Raw genomic sequence first — 16,391 nt, 5'->3', positions numbered from 1 at the left:
CTGGAATGGAGGGAAAGGTGCTGGCAGGGAGGGAAAGAAGTCCATGTTGATTCATTGTGCAGAAGGCCTCCAAACCAGATTAATGAGAAAAGGCTCCAGAGCTCTGTCCATCTCTCTCACTGCAGGCATCTAAAGCCATCTGGGATGCCCTGCAGTATACTCCTTGGCTTCTAGATGCTGCTTCAGGGTGTCCCACAGGTCCTGTGCCATGTCTTTCAGACCTCTGGGAATGTTCCACTTACTCCTGGGGTATTTCAAATGTTCCTAATGCTTATGCTTGGAGGGAGTCAATTAAGTATTCAATATCTATGATCACACCACTTACTCAGAGCAATGACATTTATTATTTGTATGCTTCTCTCACACCTCTTGTTTGGCAGTTAAGGACCTTCACCAAAATCAGAGCCTCTGTGTGCCAGGTGTTCTGCACAAAGCTAATGAGAAATAGTTCCTAACCTAAAAGGATGGGCGAGAAAAGCAACACGCTTTGCCCAAACTTACACAAGGGATCTGCTGCAGAAAAAACACCACAAATTCACATCCTCAGAATACAGACAACAGCTACACAATCCAGACTCTCCTTTTGTAGGGTAATTTTGCAATATCTCCTCTGTCTTGTCTGCAAGAAATCTAACACCTTGTGACCCAACAGGGTCAGTGAAGGAGGACTGTCTGAGTCTGTAAAATATAAGTTGAATTAAGACAAAATCAGACCTGCAATGCAATTATCCCTTTTCTGTTCCTTGAAATATCTCCACTTTCCCTGCTTTTTCCTACCTTCATTTCATGCCACTTGGAGTAGGATTTATTTTCAAGCAGAAGTAGTGAATTATGTCTACTGTGCTGCAGCCTCTCATACCCTATATATCACAAAAAGCTCTTTACCAGCAATGTATTGCTAACAGTATTTTTGCAAAAACTTCAGCTACTCCATGGGGATTTCCTTACACCCACACAATGCAAAAAGCAGTTCACTGTTATGATGTTTATATCTTTTATTCTTGTTCTGTTCAGACTGGAGGCTGTATTTTGCTTGCTCTGCTCAGATTGGAGGCTGTATTTTGGGGACCTACTGGGTGTCAAGTGGGAGTGGATTTCTTGGCAATGACTCATAATCCCTGCCAAACTAGAATTTTGAGCAGAAAGGACCACTGAGAAAACAACCCAACCCTAAATCTCAATTAACTTTGGAGAGCCCCACATTGCCCCCCTTAAGGCAGAGTTCCCAGGGATTCACTCCCAGTTTCACAATGGAAAGAAGAAAATGTACACAAGACACTGACCTGTTGGGCAGTTGTGACATTCAGGTCTAAGGCTGTGACTCTCAGGGTTAGCCTCTTGCTGGTAACCACTTTGCCCTGCATCATCTGGCCTTTGCAGCACAGATCAAGCTCAAGGAAGCATTGCAAAGCTCTGAGCTTGCCTCAGGCTCAGGGCAGAACCATTGCTGACACCCAAACACACAACACCCATCACCAGGTAGTGTTCTATACAGCTGAACCACAGGTTGGCAGCCTGCTGTGTGTGAATGGCACCACCTTAGCACAAAGGAATAAGTCTGAGCTTTGCCCTTGTCAGTGCTGAGGCTCCATGTGCTTCTGTTTCCATTTCCGTCTAAAACTATGGGCTCAGACGCGACTTTTATTTTCCACTCACTCATCACTGGGAGATGTTCATTCACAGGTCTAGCCACTCAGCACATACAGCCAGCCACCACTTCCATAGTGAGAAGAAAAGAGACTGAAAAAGAGAATGGAAGAGAGTTCCACTCCCATTAGGAAAATGTGGAGCAAATGTTTCAAAAAATTAAGGAGGCAGACTATACCAGCAAACCAAACACCTTGCCCCACTTCAGTTTAACTAGAAGCATTTATTTGATGAGATGTTCTGAAACATGTATCAGAATAAACAGAGACAGATAATAACTTCAGGAATTGCTATATAATGCCAAACCTTTTGCCTCCACTCAGTTTTGGTTTGTTACCAGTTTTAAGCAGCTAAGTGCTGTGAAGACTAGGAGACCATGCCAGTTAAACACTGGTTTGCATTGCCCTGGTCAATCTCATAGTGGAAAGGCAACCTTATGACAAAACACTCTGATATAGATTGCATTTCTGTGGAGTTTCCATCAAAAATAAGTTGTTTTTGTAGCCTCTCATTCTGAGAAAGGGTCTGATCAATCAGATATTGCTGGAGAGTGCTGACAAAAGGATTCTTGTGCTGCATAATAGAAAGTACTCCATGGACACAGCAATTAGTGTGACATCTCCACCAGCACATGACCGCCAAGAGACTGCCACATTTCTAAAGGAGTCTGGGTGTCTGTGCACTGCAGTGTTGTGAAGTTCTGCTGTTTGTTGTAGTACTTCAATTGGTGATAACCTACTTTGGAAAAAATCTAGTCCTAAAGATTTAGTCCTTTGAGTCTTTGATTCCGACTGTTGGAAACAACTGTACTTAAAAAAAAAAAAAAAAAAAAGGGAAGGAAAAGGTTTATTTGCCTGATGAATCCCCAGCAGGGAGTCACAGACAGATATAAATTAGAATCCTTAAAAAAAATAAAATACAAAAGAAAAATAATCGGTAATTGCAAACCAACCTCAAAAAGCCAAATTGAAAAATCAACTAACTGCAAATCAATTACATAGAAATTGATAAAGTAAAGAGAGAAAGAAATTGGTTGTCTGGTTGGTTTGCTTTGCTTTACTGTCTCCTGTTGCAGTGGATAGGACATGCACATTAGCCCCAGATGGATTCATAATGATCAACACAGGCATTACATGACATAACAAATAAATAATTAATGAGAGAACACAGAGTAGAAATCATCCCTTATGCAAGTGGTGGTCAAGGGTTCAGCATGCTGAATTGCCAGGAGGGAGCAGCAGTGCAGTTACTGTTCCCAGTCTCCTACTCCCCAGAGAGTAGGAGGCACCATGACCCAACATTTCTTGGTAAGTGTCTGCAAGGAAGGCAGCTCTTGCACACCATTTAGAACAATCTTTTTGCCTAACTGAAGACTGGCACGTTGTGGCTTCATCCAGTGTTTGTATCTCCTATTCAGAAAAAATGCTTTTGAGTAGTACAATGTCACAAAGAGGAAAATGATGGGACAAGGCCTCTGAGCTCATTAGCAGACACTCAGGCACACCAGGATCAACAACTCAAAGAAAGATATCTGGTATGTCAACCACAACCTGAAAGAAAAGAAGGCATTATGAAAGGAACAGTTGGTTTGCTGAAACCACCCAGATCCTTCACTGGCTGCAAGAGATAAAATAGCTGCCACCTGCTCTTCCACACTGTCTCCCACATCTCCTAAGCTGGCTGCTGCCATCTGGATTCCTGGGGCTTGGAGCTCTGCTGTCACTGATCCGTACCACCACCTGTGGGATACAAGCACTTTTATTTTGTGGGGCTTTAAATGGCTCTGGCGTTAGCTCAGAAAAGGTTCCCAAGGCCTGCCAGGCAATAAACACAGCTCAATTTTTTAAACAAGCAAGAACTTGTAGAAGTCCAGCAGAGACAAGTCTGGGGGTTTTATTTTGTCCCAGGCATCAGTGTGTCTTCCTTCTTGGATAACACCTTCCTCTTTCCCACTTCTTAAGGGAAAAAATTAGAGATGTTTGGAGAACAGTGTGGAGGAATACTTTGGAGTTGTTTCTTTGTTGAGGAAGTTTCTTCTGGAACATCCTTTCTACTTTCAACTGTGGTTATACAAGGCAAAGAAAATAGAGATTCTGTCATCCCTCAATTTTCCTCCCTTGTGTGCATCAGACTTCCTAGAGCTGTGTCAGGAAAGAGTTTGGAGTAATTTGTTTAATTTATATCTCATCTCCTGGTGCTTTAAGGATTCCTGAGGTTTAGATTTCCTGAGGTCTCAGTGAACAAATGAATGTTTTGGTTTTTTCTCTTTTCCATTAGGTCAATTTAAAAAAAACCCCAAAACCAACCAGCCAAAAAAAAAAAAAAAAAAACCCAAACAAAAAAAAAAACCCACCCTCATTGTAGCAGTAATACATGGTTTTCAATAGGTAGCAAAGGCAGTGAGTCAAATCTCCTTTATTAGCCACAAAGGAAAAGGGAAGATGCTGTGCAAGGGCACAGGGATTGACTTGGGAAAATGTGAGAGAGGGGACCCAGAGTTTTTGGGAAAGGAAAGGAAAGGAAGGGGAGGACACTGCCCACATGGGGGCAAAAGGGAAAGGGAATGTCATGACCTGGGGGTGGGAATGCAGACTGGAAACCTTGGGGGAGCAGGGCTGCTTCTGTGGCTCAAAGTCCTAAATGAAGGGACTCACATGTTTCACTTAAACTGGAGAGAACAGCAGTTCTGTTGCCAGTTAACTCGATACAGACATACTGTCAAAGGAATATTTGTGCTCATGGAAAAACCCCAGTGATGGCTGCAGCTGCGTTTTTAAACAGGGCTCTGTTTCATCGGCGTGAAAGCTGGACTCTGCATGGAGGGACGGCACAGGCAGGGAGGATTCGATTCCAAGGCAGAGGTGCTCTCACTACCTCTCTGATTTGTGCCTGGCTTAACCTGCCTGCAGTGCTGTGGCTCGGGGTTGCTGTCTCTGCTCCCTCGTATGTTAGTCTGGCACCCAGCAAGTCAGCGTTCAGCAAAGAGTAGCTCTGCTTTGTTTGATTTGCACCCCGCTGGCATGAACGAGGTCACAGAGTGCTTGTGTTGCCAGCCTCCAAAGCTCTCTGGGGTGGAGGCACACCAGAGTGCCTTGGGAATCACATATCCCTCCCGTGGAGCACGGAGGGCAGCACAGCCAGCCTAGGCAGCAGGAGGGTCAAATCCAAATGCAGAGGAGGGAAAGGCCATCACTGTTTAAGTGGAGACATCTCTGATGTGGGTACTGCTGGTGTCAGCCTAGAAACAGGTCTGTCAGGAGACCAGAGCAGAGCATGTGCAGCTACTCCCTTGTCTTTGCACCCCAGGAGAGCAAACCATGCTAAGGGGAGATAGCTCCTCAGAAACCTTCATGCCCTCCCACAAATCCAACCTGAGCTGTGGCTGGTTTTACATGATGAAGCAGCAGCCTAACTAGTGTGAACTTTCTCCTGGCTTTTAAACACCCTGCAGGTTGTGAAGAGACGCTACTTAAGCCCAGTTTAGTGTGCTCAGCTTTCAACTCTTTTCTGGCTGTGCTCACACTGCCATGCAGAGACAGGAAAGACATGGCTGGAGCAGGACTGACCAGGCAGCTTCAAGGCCCGGATGCTGAGACCTTTCATGGGAGCCATGTGAACATTTGCCCTCGTTACAGGGTTTCATAGCTCACACCTCACAAAGATTGTAACTTTCCAAGAAGAAAGACACACACAAGCACCTACAAGATGTACTGCGTGGCTCAGTACACTTCAGGAGATGTGAAGTGTAGCTTTTCTGTTCTATTCTCAATTCTGCTGCTACTTTTTCTTGGTACCATCTTTCAAAGGCCAACTCGTTCTGTCTCATATTTCCTGGAAAAGGATTGAAGAAACAGACCAGGAAGATGATGAGGAAAAAAATAGATGAGACCCCCTCAGTCCTTGCATGGCAGCTACAGACCTTTCAAGTCAGGGAGGGTGAGACAGCAGCTGGGTTGGACTTACTATACTCCTGGAAAAGTTCAAGGAACACCCCTTTCTCATCTTCTTTTATCTCCAAATCTCTTAAGAAACTTGCTGCTGCTGCAGCCGTGTCTCCTGGCCAGACCTGATGGAGTTAAAAGGATCCAGCAGTGCAAAGAGAGGAGTCCCACAGCTTCCAACTGGAGAAATTCTGAGTTCCTGTCAGTCAGTTCAAGAAGGAGCAGCAGGCAGTCATTTTTGTGCCTTTCATCTGGAGCTGTTTCAGTATTTGTATTTATTTTCTTGCTTTCTTTATGTCTTTCTCCTTATTAAAAAAAATAAGAGGAGAAATAAAACAAAATGGGATAAAAGGGAACAGCTCTTGTCTTCTATTAAATTTGAAGGTGAGGGAATGAGGATGCAAATTAGCAATAACACATCAAAACAGAAATTATGATAATGTGTAGTTAAGTCTTTTAAATTTCTCCTTCAGCTCTGGGGGTAAGACAGGAGTGTGGCAGTTCAGGAGTCTGTAAAAGAACTAAGATTTGTATTTAACTTTCAACTAAGCAGCAGCAGAAATAAATCCTCAGGAGACACTTAACTGCACCTGTGGAAACCTATGCTAAGGGCTTGTGCTCAGGAAGCAACAGGAGGGGCTGAGAGATGCTCCAGATGAGACTTTCTGTGGATATTCCCTCTTCCTCCACAGGTAGAGACAGAGGAGGGAACATGATTTTTTACTGTTCCAACTTTTAACAGTAATGGGAAAAACTTGTAACTCTAGCCTTTCACTTTCAAGAGTGAAAGTGTAACTTTCACTCTTGTTGTGAGCTTCAATTAAGATTCTGGTTCCTCCATCCCCCTGTAGCTCACCCAGTGCAGGATGCATTGATCTGGGCTTCAGGTGCCAACAAATGATCACTGCCATCCTCAGCTGCTGGCTGCTGCTGGGGCCAGGGCTGCCTCATTATTGAACTCTTTCTAGGTGCTCAGAGATGGCTGAGTTGCCATACTGCACTATTATGAAAGCCACAGATCAAGAAAAATTATTGTGCCAAGTTATTTTTGCCTCTTTTAACACCTATTTTCTCTCTTTGTTTCTGTCATTTGCTTCAGCTACTACTGAGTAGCCAGTACATTGTCTTTTCCCTGTCAGAGATAATCTCCATTGTTACAGAACTGCCTGTTTCTTTCCATCTCTCATTTATCACTTCTACAGCTGCATGGATAGCAAAATAAATGTTTTTGTGTCCAATATCTAGAGTAGCAGTTTTCAGCTATTTGGCTTATGGATACCTATCAAGTCAAGTAGATGTAAAAACAACTTCAGATATTAAATAATAATCCATTTCCTCCACATCTTTCTTTCAGTGCCTGTGAACATCCAGTGACATCCTACAAGCATCCAGTAGCATTTCAGTGCCATCCTACAGGCAACAGACATTTTGCAAAAAAAACCCCAAAAAAAACCACCAAACTTCTCTAGAAAGACCCAAATCCTCTTTGGTTCTTATGTTTCACTTTTTTCCCCTTTTTCTTTCATTTTCCTCCCTTTTATCTTCTTCCTCTTTTTTCCATCTGGTGCTGGTTCTTTTTCCCTCTCCATTATCTACTTTTTTCCATACCTACTGATATTTATCTTTTCCTTTTAGCTCCATTGTCAGAATGGTGGAAAAACTCTTCAAAAGTTCTATTTCTTTGCTGCTTAGTGTCTTCTCCCATTGCAATATCAGGAGTGCTCCTGACGATGTGAATACAGTTTTCCATGCAGCTAGGAGATATTAATATCATGTGCCAAGACTTGTGCCTAAAGCCATTTGGATCACACCAATACAGATGGTCTTGGAAAGGCAATAATAGCTCACACCACTGAGTTCCCTGTGCAGAAATGGGCCAAGAAAAAGTGTTTCTCTTTAGGAGGGATTTTCAATAGATATTGTTTGTTCCTGCCATAATGCCAACCATCTGTGGGATTTAATTACGCTCAAAAGTCAGAAACGTGCGAGAAGAAAAATTTAAAAGGAGAATCTGATTCCTGCTGAAGTTTTCTCTGGAATACTCATATACATTAAAATTGCACAGCATTCAGTTTATCTGTCTGGGTAAATGTGGATCTGATTGAGATCCTTAGGACTTTCAACTAGCAACTTCACAATAGGAAAGACAAATCTAGATGCAACATTGCCAGTCCAAAACATTCAGATAAATCAGGTCTGCTCCCCAAAACTATGAGATTCCCCCCTCTGACCCCGCACCTCAAAAAAAACAAACTCACATCTGGAAACAATAATTTCCTGGTTTCTGTTTCTTTGACTCACAAGCAGGAAGTAGGAACAAAGCCCTGCTGGACAAGACCCAGTGTGAATGCAAGATACTTAGCAATCTGCAAGTGAATTGCCTCCCATAGAGGAATGATTGGAAAGAGGATTTGGTACCCGTGTATCTACCACTGTACATAGCTGGTCCCCCGTATCTCAGCTAACAGCTGTGTGCAGGCTAAGTCTGCAGAGACAGATCTAAATGTGTATTCAGAATTGTATCAGATCAAACCCAAGCCTCATTATTACCACCAGGTGGTTTCTGAACTGGAGCTAGACTGCACCCATGCCTGTGGGCATGGCCAGCTCAGCCTCTCCACATCTGTGTACATGAAGGTGCCCAGAGATGCCTACACCCTTTAAGCCATCCCACATCACTTCCTTTCCTGACAGCCTTGTTCCCATGTGCTTTACTCCTTCCTTCTCTCTCCATTGCGTATTTTTTCTTCATCTCTTGCTTTTTCTCATCAGGTAGAACTTGGAGTCAGAAGTGATATGTGTTTCAGGGGAGCTCTCCACAGATACAGAGGTCCATGGCAAAGGGAATTTCACAAGGCTGCAGCACTTTGCCTGTGACTTGTCAAAGTCTTACCTGTATGTGTTTAACTTTAGGCACTGTGAAGGTGCACTCCAGGCAGCACTGAAGTCAGCTGAACTGCTCACAGAGCACAAAGTGCACTGCATGCTGAATGCATTGTGTGAGCGGAGCCTGAGGCTAGAGACACTCTGGGGCAGGACTTTTCTCCTTGCAGTTATTTCTATCAGAATGATATCCCACTCAGACAATGTGTTTCCCTTTTCCCCAAGGTGCATTACAAACGAAATCAGCAGCAGATCCATTCTGCAGCAGAAGCAGCAGAGGAGCAGAAGAGCATGCGGCACTAATGAGTCCTCTCACGTTTGCCGTTTAAGCCCTGTCCCTGCAAAGCGCCTTGAAATTTGAAGGTACAAGGTGCTCTAAAAAGCTGTCTTACTTCCAGTCTTGCTAGTTTATGTGACAGAGATGCTACAGCAAAATATGATCTTCCAGGACATGAAATGCTGTTTTATTCCATGAGTGACCCAGCTTGAGAAGCAGGCCAGTGTTCTGGGATGCTGGGCATTTGATTCTGTCAATATTACACATCATGCCACTGCAAAATGGCCTCTCTTACTGCCAAAGCTTGGGAATACCTGTGCTAATTAAAAAAAAAAAAAAAATTAAAATCATTACGCTGAATTTCACAGTTTCTCCAGGAGACAAATATTCCCTATCAGTTTTGGCTTAATTTTTTTTCTTGTAGATGTGCCTTTTTAAAAATTGAACTACTTTCTAACTGCATGAAGCAAAAGGTGGCTGAATTTTCTTCAATGTTTTGGAACTGCTATACAAATTTTTAACCTCTCTTCTCCATATTCCCCCTCCCCTCAAATGAATTAAATTAAAAAAAAATACAGGAGGCAGAGGGTCTCCCTAGAGATACAGGAGTAGAGCCCGCCTTTTCCTTTGCAAGTCTGCACAGAGAGTGTTATCTGAACACACAAATCAGAGTTATTATGCACTTTATAAAAAGGTACATCTAGTCTATGAATAAATTTAGCATAAAATTCACTGTTCTCCTGAAACTTCAGGAATTAGTACAAAATCCCTTGCTGACTCCAAACAAATAGTCATTATAGGTTTTTTAAGTGATGACCACATTTCCTTGGTGAAGCATCTGGTGAAATTACCTAAATCAACTCCCACTGCTTGGAGTTGTAATGTTCTCACCATACTGAAAATCTTTTTACGGAGTTTGGGTGAGAGTGAGATTTTAGGTATGATTTCTTCTCCATCAAGAAAATGTTTCCTGCATTGTTGTGAACTTGGTATTGCCAAGTTCAAGCAACCTTGAAGTCTTGGGAAGCTCCAAAATCTTTGATTGTATTTAAAACTCCCTAAGATTTTTAAAGAGAAAAATAATGTGATATTTTTATGTCTTTATTTTGCTGTCAAAGAATAACCAAAGTGTACTCAAGTTTTGTGGTAATGATGGGAAATTGAATCTTGCCATCTGAGCTGAGATAGACTAAATTGTTTCTGTCCTAGAAAATGAGACTAATGAGAAAAATTCTATAATCCACGTGTTTCATGTGTCAGAGTTCTTACAGAAAGTCTATTGGTTTCCTATGGACAAACCTCTCATTGCTGTCAGAAGGCTGCCATAGGATAAAAATTTTGTGTGCCATACATTTGCCTTCCATAATTGTCTGATTTTACCAGAGTCATCAACACTACCCACAAGAATGCTCAGGTAGGACCAAGGCATGTGAAAATAGGACCTGCCTGTAACCTCTGCATTACAGATCTATGCTACAGATTTTCCAAGAATTCTGAGGACAATCATAACAAGTACAGTACATTGAGAAGAACTGGGAAGGAGAGGTTAACTTTAAAGAAGCAACCTGAAGACAGGTTGAGAAATTTGTGTTGAAGCACAGACTGTGCACAGACAGTCTGATGCACTTATGCATGACTGGCCATAAGGGATATGGCTCAGAGGGCTTACTGGCCCTGGGAGAGGGAGCTAGAAGACAGATCCTGCTTTCCTCATTTCCTCATTTCCTCCTTTTTCCTTTCTCCCCTACTCCAGCTTCCAACTCTGACACTATCCTAATGATAGCAGAAAACACATTGAGAAGAAAAGGAAGTAACTGCCCTTTTGTCAGTTCACTGAGCTGAATCAGGTTGCTGATGGCTTGGAGGAGAGCTGGAGAGGACACAAAGTAGATGATGGGCAGGGATGAGCACGACAATCAGTTCAGCAGAAGTCATACAGTCAGCACAGTCATTTTTGCCTCCTACATCTTCATTACAAACCCCTGGCTGCACTGACAGCAAAGAAACATCAGTGCATATTTCCAACACAGCCACCAGTAACTTGTTGGTTACCTATTACCTACCAATAGACTCTGATTTCTGGAATATATTTTCTTCAAGTGCCACACACAGTGAGCAACAGGCCTATTATTGTAGCGAATTGGAAATTCCCTGTGCAGTTTACATTTTCCTTCCTGTAGAACTGCTTATTCATCAAAAATAAATTATTCTTTGACACAGTTTAATTGCAAATGAAGTTGCTGCAAAACCACTGACAGGCTTCCAAACCTGACTGGAAACTTCACCTGGCCTCCTACCAGCCTGCCTTTCCAGCTGAAGGGCAAGAAACCTCATTTTTTGGACTCCCCTCTGCTTGACAGTTCACTTTCCTGTCAGGCTGATGAGGGATGGAAAGCCCAGACCCTGTGGGATACTGAGTTTACAAGCTTCAAAGTCCCCAGCTCCCCACCTCCTGCCTGTCACAAGGCATTTAGGCTTTCATTACTCCTGGGCTTTAGGAATGCCGGATTGCAGCTAAGAAGTGGAGCTGACAAGGAACTGAGAACCTGGAAGCTCCTTATTCAGCAGATACTGTGAATAATTTCTTGTTTCTCCTCCCCAGAAGAAGTTGTATTTCAGTAGAAGTATGATTGTTCTCACTTACCTCATGAATTTGAAAACTTTTGATTTTCTAGGTTTAAAATGAAAACAGCAGCCAAACCCTGGCATAAAATTTCTGTATAGAGTTCCATCTACTAGTGTCCTTTGTAAATAAACAATACAAACTCCCAGAACCTCTCTTGGGTAGAAGTCTACAACCTGTCAGTCACAGTTTTTAGAAGCATTACAGCCCCATGATAATTATAAAAATAATCATACTCATCTGTTTAAAGAAGACAAAATTCCTTTCAGAAACGACAGTTATTTAACCAATAAATAACTCATTGTGGGTCCTGCAAGGATATTATTTTGCATTCATTTTTGTCACAGCACGTACTTATTGCAATTGCACAACTTATGAAGGAAGCCACGGGCTTTACAATTACTTATGGTGTTATTTTATTTTATTTTAATTTCTTTTTCTTTGCTGTCACTGTACTATTAAATGTAGTGTTATTACAGCTTAAGCAAGGCTCCTCTCCACTAGGTCAGTTAACAATAGCAGAAAGCTCAGATGTATCTAGAGAGTATTACCCTAATTACTGAAAAGCTACATTTAAATGAAAATCAAGAGGATCAGAGATAAACATAGGAACAATGAATGCTCCCCAGAGGGCCACCTTGCTTGAAAGATGTCATGGTGTCGCCTGTATTGTGCAGAAAAATGTTTTTTCTGTAATGGAAGGTCCATTTTCAATTCTTTAATGAATCCAGAGGAAATGTCTGCACCTATAAAAGTATAATCAAATCAATATAAAAATGCAATTCCACCAAGCAAAACAGCCGGATCAAGAAAGGCTTTGCTGTTTCTATTTTATCCCATGCCAGTAGCCCCTAGACACCTGCATCCATGGACAACTTGAGAATTCCAGTCTTGCCAATATCACTGCTTGCATGAGGTTGATTGCTCAAGACAACTTCAGAGATGCTGCCATGAATACTGATCATGTAGTGACAAACCAAGTTATGTCCCTGACAGCAAGAATTTCAATATAACAAAGACTGAGACATAATGAAACATTTGAGAAGACTGAGTTTGGACATAGGGCTGACAGTAGAAGTTTATAATGGAAGTAAATTGCAAATCAGATTCAACACATCAGAAATGTTAGTACAGTAGGAACAAAGAAGCCTCAAAAAGTCCTTCATCTGGGTCTGAGTTTTACTTTGCTATCACCTCCTCTTGTGAAGAACATTTTCTGTCCCTTCAGACTTTGCTCTGTGGGTCTGAGTAATGGGTTTTTCAGTCTGCTGCCTTAATTCTTCTTTTTCTCATATCTATCTAAGCTTTGGTTTTCACTTCCATGTCATCTTTAGCATTTGAAAAGTAGGCCACAAACTACCATGTAGAGACTTATTGCCCTCTGCTACAAGACAGATATTTCTGTGTTCCTTTGTCTGATATGTGTTAGGCATCCAGGGTCCATTATATTGAAGATAACACCAGAAGACAGTTGATTCAATTGACTCTAGAAAGTCTCTGAAAAGGGTGGAGGCCAATCTGAGGGGCTGACAGCAGTCTCTGTAGCTAAGAACTCAACATATGAGGTGGCTGAGATCCAGTGCAATGTAATGGAAGTGTGAATGACTGAGTCCACAGTTCACTGACCATGAGGACCAGACAGATTCTGCTACCCAGGAAGATATTACTGAAAAGAAATTACAAATGTCAGTATAGGTCAGTTTAGCACAAGAGGCACACAAATATATGCCTACAGTATCAGCTGAACTGGTGAATCTTGGGTGTGTGCATTCAATTCCTGTGACACCTACTACTGTAATTTGCTACAAATACAACAAAAATATCCCTTTTATGAAACTAGTACCTGTCTTAATGGAGCCAACATGCAAAGAACCGTTTGAAAATAAAGGCAACACTTGACCTGGGTGGTGGTATAGTCATAAGTGTTAACAGCTGAAGAAATATCTGCAACTTGGTAGCACCTGTCTGTTCTGTGTGATCACCAAATGGCTGCATGTGGATTTGAGAAGCAACAAAGGCAATTGACACCTGTGGTAGCTCTGAGCTCTGAGTATGGTTCTAGAAACTGAGAGATGCACCATCTTGGCAAATTCAAAAAGGCATTGAACCATTAAATAAAGATGAGGAATGAGGACCACAGATGACAATGAAATGAGGCTGGATCATATTCTGAATCAAGTTTTATACTTGGAGCTTTCTCAAACTACCCATTTTGGAGAAGAATGAGGATTAACAGAAAAATACTTATCTGTATCAACTGAAGTTGTCATTGTAAGAACATCAGCATCTCTATGAAATTTTTGTCAGAAAGGTTTCCTAAGCCCAGGGTAGGACTTTAGGTCACAGCCAGAAACAGAGCCAGTCGTTTCATCCTGATACAGATGAGGAAACAAAATGTTCATCTTTGATATTTAATGATTTTTGTATGGGCAAGTCTCCAAATCATGTATTTTTCCTCATGAATTTTTAATATTCACACAAAGTAGAACACAGAAAAAACCAGTCTTATTTCCTACTGTCATTAGCTGGGTATTTTCCTGGGCGAGTCCAGTTTCACATCCATACTCTGAACTGGTGAAAGCAGAGGATTTGATTGTTGGTGTTCTGGGGGGAAATTCGAGTTCTCAGAATATTTTCCGAGAGACAAAGTCATGGATTGCTTTAAGCACCACTGCTGTCTCCTGGTTAAAGCTGGAACTGCACAAATAACATGTACAAACAGTATTGTTAACTGTAAATTAACTTTCTCCTAAGCACTTTGATCTGTGCACATCCCAAAGTGAGCTATGAAAGCTCTGCAAAGCAAGGCATTAATGACAATTTTTAATTCTGTAGTAGAAAACTTGCTTCATAATCCCTATAAATGGTAGCTAATGACTCTGTGAAATAGCTGTAATTGTATTCTTATTTTAGGAGAGGGTATGATACTTTTTTGTTGTCTCCTCTCACATAAGCTGTACTGCTGTGAGAGGGACTCATGTTACCACTCATATCCAAACACTGGAGAAATACAGTTTAAGAACAGTGGTCAGGTCCTTAAGCTAAATCTGCTTAGCTTGACCTAAATTCTCCATCATTATTCAGTTGCTCAGATACTGACTAAAAACAGAGAAGGTTTTTTCCACTGCTTTGGCTTGTTAAGCAAAGAATGAGAGAGGATAACTCTGTCTCCAGTCAGGAAAAATCAGGACTCCATTATCACCAAGTATTGGAGATACATCATGGTACCTTTAGGGTATCCATTCCAGCTCCTCATTGTGGTGCTGTTACACCACCACCACCACTTCTCACCATAAGGACTTGCTCACAGGAAAATTATTTGTATTTTCACCTCATCAGCAGCAAGGATTTATCATCCCTGCTATTTAATCCTCATTAGTATTATCTTTTGGAGATATAAATTTGATACAGCTTCAGGAAGATATCTCAGAGATATGATGAAAACTTGGCCAAAGCTTATAATCTATTACAAAATATTAAGTCTTCCTCATGTTACTTGCTATGCTCTGTGCATAAAATTTGCCCAGAGCCTGGTCCTCAGACTGGGAGAGAAGATATTCTCTACTGACACCCGAATCAACCTGTTTTGTCTCATGGCTGTGGTGGCTGCCAAGAATCCTCCATTCAAATGGATATATTTCTCTCCCCTTTGATATCTCTAGATGTGTGTTCATAAACTATAGAAGTAAAATGTGTCTTCATCCCTGGAAAAGGTTTAAAGGTTTAAAGGAGATTCATGAAGTGTTGCTGGCTTATCATCATTTATCACACTAAGGAAAGTTGACTTCATGGCAAGTTACTGCAGCATGGGTCATAGCTAAGCAGGGGTACATGAGTAATGCACAGCTCTGCTTGCAAGCATCCCTCTGCTCTTGAGGTGCAGGAAGGACTGGAACACTGCCAGAGCTGCCTCATTTTCTCCCCTAAATACCTAGTATGCCCGGGGAGAATGTGGCTCTCTGGTCTCTGTTACCTCTGACAGGAGGAGCTGTCATGGGTCTCTTGGTCTCTCCACTTCTGTTCACAGGTCTCTTGGCTTTTCAGCACTGAATCTCATTCCCCTAAACTTAAACCTTCACTCCTATGGCAAAGCAAGTATTTTGATGGAGATTATGCATCAGTATCTCATTAGGATAATGAATTAGGTAAACCTTGGGAGATAAATTATGCAAAGAGGGTTATTGTGTCAGTCTGAAGAAACCAAGGAAAACCTAATTGACTCTTCGACTAATAAATCTTCAGGTCTTTTGTGTTATTATCTTTAAATACATACTACTAAATAATTTTTATTTTTCTTGAAGAGGCTGTCTTTGAAGGTCTGCACCTCTGTATATATCCCAGGAAATGGGTAACTTACAATTCGTAAGACCTTTGTATCCTATAAGTACTAATTTTATGTGATATAATGAGGTCCTGGCTGAGTATTTACATAAAGCCCAGTTCTGCCTTTTGGCAGCTCTACATAGTAGTTTACATTAACAGTAATGTAAGCCCTTCACATCCATTCAAGACCTTAATTTAGCCCTAGGCAGTATCACATAATTTCATGGTAAATTATTTCTGTCTTTTAAGGCACAGAGCAAATTGCAGGTAAATTATTAATAATATTACTTAGATCTTATCTTCAAAGGACTTTACTAACAGTAATTAATTCCTGCACGGCTTTGAGGTAGGTAGTTGCATTATTACTTACATTCTTTACAGAAGGGGGAATTAAGACAAAGGAAGGATGAGATCTGTCTGGAGATGCTATGGGATGCTGACTACCTGGCAAGTGTGGGCAAGCATCCAGGACCAGATAAAATGCTCTGCCTCCAACAATTTACCATTTTACCCTGCTGGAAGTCACTACTTCTGAGACAGACTGAAGAACAGGACTCAAAGTCAGACCCTGTCCCAGCCCCTTCTTTTTCAAGTCTGGCACCTTTAGTTACACCTCCCATTTGGGGCTAGCAATTAGGGGGCTGCACAAAGTTCATTGGACTTTGTCTGGGTCTGACTCTGAGGGTCTGACTCTGAG

The 16,391-nt window shown here is 41.7% G+C and overlaps 1 long non-coding RNA gene across 3 annotated transcripts in view; it reads right to left on the bottom strand.

Annotated features, from left to right (window-relative positions):
* Positions 1 to 4,608: 4,608 nt before the first annotated feature.
* LOC137474494 (uncharacterized) overlaps positions 4,609 to 16,391 on the bottom strand; it is a 52,820-nt gene continuing 41,037 nt past the window's right edge. For 2 of the 3 annotated variants that reach the window (XR_010999379.1, XR_010999380.1), the window contains exons 4-5: positions 6,445 to 6,588; positions 4,609 to 5,893 (exon numbers count right to left, since the gene is read on the bottom strand). This is a non-coding gene — a long non-coding RNA (uncharacterized lncRNA). The remainder of the gene's footprint in view (positions 5,894 to 6,444; positions 6,589 to 16,391) is intronic. The other variant, XR_010999381.1, reaches the window with a different exon arrangement.

The sequence above is a fragment of the Anomalospiza imberbis genome, chromosome 5, assembly GCF_031753505.1.
Source record: "Anomalospiza imberbis isolate Cuckoo-Finch-1a 21T00152 chromosome 5, ASM3175350v1, whole genome shotgun sequence".
NCBI classification, from domain to species: Eukaryota; Metazoa; Chordata; class Aves; order Passeriformes; family Viduidae; genus Anomalospiza; species Anomalospiza imberbis.
Note: the sequence above shows the minus strand (reverse complement) of the source record. Positions and strands in the feature narration are given on the sequence as shown.